This window comes from Impatiens glandulifera, chromosome 1 (assembly GCF_907164915.1).
Source record: "Impatiens glandulifera chromosome 1, dImpGla2.1, whole genome shotgun sequence".
NCBI lineage: Eukaryota > Viridiplantae > Streptophyta > Magnoliopsida > Ericales > Balsaminaceae > Impatiens > Impatiens glandulifera.
The window spans coordinates 5,860,984-5,868,514 of NC_061862.1; the positions used below are offsets into that span (position 1 = coordinate 5,860,984).

At 25.6% G+C, this 7,531-nt stretch overlaps 1 non-coding gene across 1 annotated transcript; it reads left to right on the forward strand.

Annotated features, from left to right (window-relative positions):
- The first annotated feature begins 2,441 nt into the window (after positions 1 to 2,441).
- Positions 2,442 to 2,515, forward strand: TRNAV-AAC. Its single transcript has one exon. It is a non-coding gene; the product is annotated as a tRNA-Val (tRNA).
- Positions 2,516 to 7,531: the final 5,016 nt, after the last annotated feature.

Below are 7,531 nucleotides of genomic sequence, written 5' to 3' on the forward strand. Positions count from 1 at the left end.
ATTCCGATTATCAAAAATAATAAGAGAACATAAGTTAAAAATAATTAATCAATAAAGGGAAAATGCGAATAATAAAATTTAGACCTATTGAAAGTGGGTAATTGATCACATGCTTCAAACATCAATATCTTTACACACTTCCGTAGCCAGCTGAGGAAATTTGAGAACTGAAATAAATGAAGTTCGACATTAGGTTCAGTTGTGAAAATAAAAGAAAAAGTGAGGATAGAGCATACAAGTAATTGTATTCATGTTTATTTAAACAAAATATTCATTCAAGAACATCCTCGTAGCAATCTAAGAGCTTGTTTAATGTAGGTTATATTGGATATTATCAAGATATTATATTAACATCCTTTTTTTAATTCAAAAGAATACATTCGCTCAAACTAAGCTACATGTTTGGAAATTAGAGATATTATTGTAATCTTAGAATGTGTAGGTTTGAAAATAAACATAATTAGGGTAGGCTAAAATAATTATAGATGCACTCAACCTTAATGTGTAGGTTTAAAAATTGAAGCATAACACTAACTCATTCCGACATTAAACTGGAAAAATGAAACATAACAAATCATACCTTTCAGGTAGGCAGTTAGTCGGTTAGTCAATCGAGATGAACTCCGCCAAGGCTTCAATATACTATGCCCAAGCTTCGATGATGAACTCGCCCAAGATTTAGCAACATTGAGAGATGAAGAAGAACCTAGATGAAGAAGAAGATAAGTGAGAAAAAAGATTTTATGATATAGGGTTTATAATTTAAGGTTTTTAAATTTTAATTTAATTTATTATTTTTAATACGTGGAAATAAAAGAATTATGTGGCAGGTTAAAAAAACACGCTGTCATAAATAGACGGACGTTTGGACTATTCCTCAAATGATTAAATAGGTGAAAGTTTGAGCCCATTTGAAAACTGTTTCAACTTCGAACCTCAAATTGTATTTAAGCCAAAAACATATATATGTGTGTCTTCCCTCCCTCAATACATAATTGTTTTTGTTTCTACTATACCCTCTCAAAGTCTCTGCAAAAGTTTATTGTCTATCAAAATTTAAAATATTAATTAAACTATGTATCTACAAGTCTTTTAAAAGCATCATGCACTATCTTGTTGATATCAACCCCATAAAAATTTTGCTTCAAAACAATTCTGCACATATGATGACAATTCTACACATATGATTGTTTATTATATTATAATTTTGTAAAATTTATAGGTATAGGTACCCTAAAATTCTACACATATATTTACTAATTAATTCTCCCAACTTGATTACTAAAATAACAATTAATTTCTTTATAGTAAAAATAGTTTTTGGAAAGTTGAAAAGTCATCTTACTCATGGCCCTTCGGTGACTTTTTTAGTATAAGAGGATACCTTGTTTCTCTTTTCACCACTCAATTTTGAGTTGATATTGTATTTTGTTCGGTACGACAATCTATTTAGTCGGATTGGATTTGTCATCTCGGATTTTTGTAATCTGAATAACACTCTCCATCTTTGGTGGGACGTTTGTTGTTCATACCCTCCAATCATGTTGGTGACCATTTCTCGAGTTTGTATTCATCTCTTTCTTTACAGCAAAGAAGATGATATTGTCGGATCTGGAGTTCTTTTTTATTTTTCTTGTAAGGAATTTTTGGAATTAATCTTTAATCTTAGGGCCATAAGTATCTTTTAATGATTTTGATGGATTTCTTGCTATTTTAACCATATTATATGGTTAGTTATAATTTGACAGAACTTTTCCGGCGTTATTTACCCACCCTCGAGCAAAGATAAATTTTATTGTCGCTGAGAATTCCGGCTAGAGATTCTTCTGACACCGTTTAATCAGTTTGTTCTTTTTCACCATTTATTGAATTCAAATGAGTTCGTTCTTCGAGTTACGCTAAAGAAATTGTGTGATTGGTGGATTAGTTTCATTAGAATCTTAATATTTACAAACTTATTTTATATCACGTCTCGATTTGATTTTTTTAAGTGTTATTTTCTTTTATTTGTAAATTAATGTTCTATATTAAATATTTATTTAATTTAATAAAAATTAATTCCTTCTAAAAAAATCAGAATATATTTAAAAACTATTTTGTTCAATATCAATTAAAAATGCAATAAATATATTTTGTCTTAATTTTGTAATTATAATTAGTTGGTATGCGAATTGTGTTAATAATATTAATAATTTCAAAATTAAAATATACTTTTGGTTTGATCCATCTGTGAACAACTAAACAAATCAAATATTTTAATTGAATACAAATAATTAAATTAGTTAACAAATATAATATTTATAGTAACTTAAAAATAAAAGTCATGCATATTTTTCATATAATACAGCTTGATTTTTTTTGTGTAATTGTTTAACATGTTAATAATACATTAATGGATATAGTTTCAATAGACTTTGTCTAATGAATAAAGTTCATAACTTGGTTTCGTGGTGTAGTTGGTTATCACGTCAGTCTAACACACTGAAGGTCTCCGGTTCGAACCCGGGCGAAGCCATTATATATATTATTTTTTATTACACTAGTATATAGTCTATGCATTTACACGAATAATGATATAAAAAACTAAGAAAAAAAAATTACGTTAAAAATCTAACTTTATAATTTAATTCAATATTTTTTTAATCAAATTATTAAAAAATATGACAAAACTTACATTTATTTACTCGTTTTATTTAAAATTATTTTGTTACTTTTTTAAGTCTACCCAAAATCATATAAATTGAAAACATTTATTATGTGGAAATAAAAATAATTTTGTTAAAACAAATCTTTAAATATTGAAAATTTGGATCAAATTACCAATCAAATATAAAATTCTACCAGATTTAATATTACTTATTATTATATACTTATTTGAAAAAATTAAGAATTTAAAAAAAATCATCTAACCAATTCATTTAAGTTTTTATATTTTTTTATATCTATAATGATTTTGATTAATTAATAACCAAATTCGAGCTGATACCAATGCTTATGTTACTCAAGCCGACATTTCCTTCATTGACGGAACCTTAGGTTTTCTCACCAAGTTTTGCGTTACACAAGTCGACATTTCCTCCATGGACAAACTCTTAGGTTTTCTCACCAATGTTTGCGTTTCTCAAATCGACATTCTCTCCATGGACAAACCATTAGATTTTCTCAATCCAACATTCTCGCTTCCGCTTCATCCCTTATGTTTTTTTATCACCAATGTATGTGTTACTCAAGCTGACATTCCCTCCATGGACGAACCTTTAGGTTTTCTCACCAATGTTTGTGTTACTCAAGCCAACATTTTCTCTGAGGACAAACTCTTAGTGTTTCTAACCAATGTTTGCATTACTCAAGCCGACATTCCCTCAATGGACAAACCCTTAGGTTTTCTCAAGTCGTTGCATGTTCGAAACATACATATAGCATTTTTATTTTATTTTTAACCGTTTTAAGTTTATGGGCGGGTCAACACACCATCCGACTCAAGTATCCATTTACTCTCACATGTATATTCAAATTAACCACAACTCTCGACCCGGAAATTCGGACACTTTTGAAACTAAACATCATTATATATATATATATATATATATATATATATTAGTTAGTTAAAAAAAATGAACTTATATTATTAAAATGTCCTGCGTTCATCAAATTTTGTGTTGAATTTAAAATGTAAAGTTTTATTAGCTTAGTTGGTTAAAAATTATACTTGTTTTTGTTAGGTTAAAAGTTCGAAACATAAATATAGCATTTTTAATTTTATTTTTGACCATTTTAAAATCATGGACGGGTCAACCCACAATCCGACCCAATTATTCATTTACTCTCACATATATATCTCCAAATTAACCATAGCTCTCGATCCAACCATTCGAAAACTTAATCTTTTAAATTAAGCATAATTATATATATATATATATATATATTATTTCAAGTTCAATTTATTAAATTTTCATCGTTTCAGTTTTTGAACTGATTTATCTCAATAGTTTAATAAAATATTTATAATGTTAGTCTAGTTTCCTTTTATGGAATGAGGTACATTGAATGGACAAAGATATTGATAAATTTTATTTATTTCAGCTTTTAAAATACCGTTTATTAGTTTATAAAATAGTACACTCATTATTAGTTATATAAATATTAATTATAGGGGTTAAAGGTTATAGGTTGTAAAAGAGTATTAAGAGGTATAAATTATTTATGTTATCTGTATTTAGTTGAAAGTATAAGAGGAATATAAATTGTATAAATTTTATAATTTTGTATTTAATTGGTATTATAAAAATGTTATATAAGATGTAAAAGACATTTTTGCCCTTTATATTTATATAAATTTAATTTAATTGTTAAACTAAATATTTAGTTAATTTTTTTTTATTATTTCTCTTTATTCATATATTTTTTTTTATTGCTTATAATTTGTGAACATATTTGATGTGTTATGTTATAAAATAATGTTAACAAATATTGTAATTTTTATTCTTATTTATAATTTTTTTACTAATTTATTTTATTTATCTGTTCATGGGTTTAGAAATGTAAGAAAATGAGAAATTATTAAAGAGAGGAAAACATGGATAAACTTTCTAGAACAGGGCTTTCAAGGGAAAACAATAATAAGAATAGGGTAAATATGGAAATAATATTTTTAATACATGTTTGTATTTAATATGATATATAAATTATATAACTTTTTTACACTGTTTATATAAAACATTCAACTAAAAATCTAACTAAATTTATTATTAGTATTATTCTATATTTACATATTAATACCACTTAACAAACACAACCTTAAAATATAAATTTATTTTCAAAATATTTCTATAATCATTTGTTATAATATTGTAATATTCAACTAAACATATTTAGATGTTATAATTAATTTGGTTGGAATATAAATTTATAATAGGAATAAAAAGAAGAACAAAAGTAAAAAAAGAATAGTAATCTAAAAAGGAGAATAAAAAGAATAAAAGTAAAAAAAAAAAAAAATAGTAAATTATAGGCTGTTAAGCTAACAGCTCGTCTTCCTCACCTCTTTCTCTCTAATATGTATAAAATTAAGGCATTGTTTGAATTGTGCCTTAGTTCGAATGGGAGTTATTTGAATAATTTAGAAAGAGAAAAAAAGTAACGATTGGTTGATAATTTTGAGAAAATGATGACTATATTTAGTAAAATGACTTAAAAGATATTGATATATATAAATAAAATAAAAAATAATAATTTAAAATATAGAATTAAATATTTGTTTATTATTTAAATATTTATGTATTTTATTTTGTGTATTAATTATATATTTATATAAATAATTAAAATATTTAAAATATTTAAAATTTTAATACTAAAAGTCAAAAATAAAATATAATATACATTAGTATTTTTTTTAAATACATACAAATTACTGAGTTTTTTTAAAATATCCTTTTAATTATTAAATTTTGACCTCCATTAAGTTAATAAAAAATATAATAAAAATACTAATAGTCTTTTAAAAAAAATATTTATCATTTTTTCGCCAACAAAATTAAACTTTGGACTTATTAATCTTAGGATTTCAATTAACCTCTCATTATTAATATTGTACCTTATATGAAACATTTTTTTAACGAATTCTTACCGTGCTCATTATTATATTAGGGTCCTTTAACATGTCATTTTCATTATTAAATTTTTATTATTAAATATTTTAAAACAAATATTAATAACGATTAAATAAATAAATGTTAATTTTTTATTTTTAATAAAAACTAATATTCATTATATTTTTGCTAAGACGATTCCATATAAATTTTGGGAGTCAAAGATTTATCTAAAATCTCGTTTTTTGGATGAAGCTTTGATAGATTATAATAGATGATATGTGCATGAAAAAAGTTGTATTATAGCTAGTTGTATGTGTTAAGAAAATGTTGAATCGGCAACTCACTTACTTTTTGTATTGTCAATGACTAATATTTGGAGTCTTTTGTGGAATATTACTATGATTCATTGGGTGATACTCAAGTCTTTAGGTAGTTGATGGAAAGTTTGAATTGATGTGCCTGATATGGACTACCGACATATTTGAGTTATTATCCCAATTATTTTTGGTGTACTATCTGGTTGAAGAGAAATCGTCGAACTTCCAATGATTGTATGCGTCTGATGCGTATCATTCATAAAACTATTAATATGCTTTCTGAGATTCGTTCAAGAAAGTCAATAAAGTCTATCGGTGAGTTAATCGTTATTCTCGGTGATTTACGAGCTCAATAACTATTAAGTACTATTTTTTTATTTTTTTTATTTTCATGTCATGCTTTTTCGTTTTGCTTAAACGATTATTTTTATTTTTAATATACATAAACCTTTTTTTAAAAAATCTAATATTCATTCACCAATAAAAATAAATTGATCTTTTTTTGTCACCAAAAATATGTTTTGACTTGCTAATTTTGTAACATCACATCAAATATTTCTCAATTGACCTCTCATTACTAATTTCACTACCTCAATTTGAACCTTTTGTACTAGTTTTTTACCCTAACTCATTACTAATCTTCAAGTTTTTAAAATATTAATATATTTTTAAAATATTTATTATAAATATCTTATTATATAGTTACGTACATGTTCAACATACAATGAAATCAAGCAGAAACGCCAATTTTTTTTTAAGAATATTAAAATCCTTGCTTAGTTCAAGGAGAGCCAATCTAAGTAATGAGTGTGGGAAAACAGTGACAATATAACATTGTTAGATCTCAAATTCCTCAAATTCGTCATCGTCTTCGAATAGGTCAATTTTGGTTTCTTCAACCGCTACCTTGAATTCGACCATCATTCTCACCGTCACTAACAAAATGCTATCCATACAAACACAACATCATATATAAAAAAGGGACGACATAAAACCCTAATAAGAAGGAATGAATGTTAGTCTATTATAGAGAACATAAAAATGAGATTAGAAAACTAATTAACTTATGATTACAGACGACGACGGAGTCGACGAGTGAACGAAGCATTCGTTGCAACAGTGGGGACAACGCTCGTCATAGAAGTAGTGGTCGGCGGTCGCAAGAGATTTTGAAAATGGGAAAAGAGGAGGAGCTCTTAGGTTTTGTTAATTAATTGAGTAATACTGATTGGTGTTTCTACAATCGATATTATAACTTAATAAACGCGTCAAAATTGACGCCTATTTTTCCTATATATTTTTAGGGTCTATACCGATTAGTTATAATATCAATCGGTTTTTTTCATAGGCTATACCGATTGATATTATATTATAATCAATCGGTATTAAGCTAATAATATCGATTGATATTATAACCAATCGTTATTATTAACTTAATATCGATTGGTTAGCTTAATACCAATATCGATTATTTCAAAGTTGCACCTTGCGTGATTCAAACTTTAGTTTTATTATGTACTACAAACACTTTAATCATGAGACCACTAAAGATTATTAATTTATATTTATAATTTTGTGTATGAATATATAACTTATATAATTAATCATTCAACTCATGTTAAA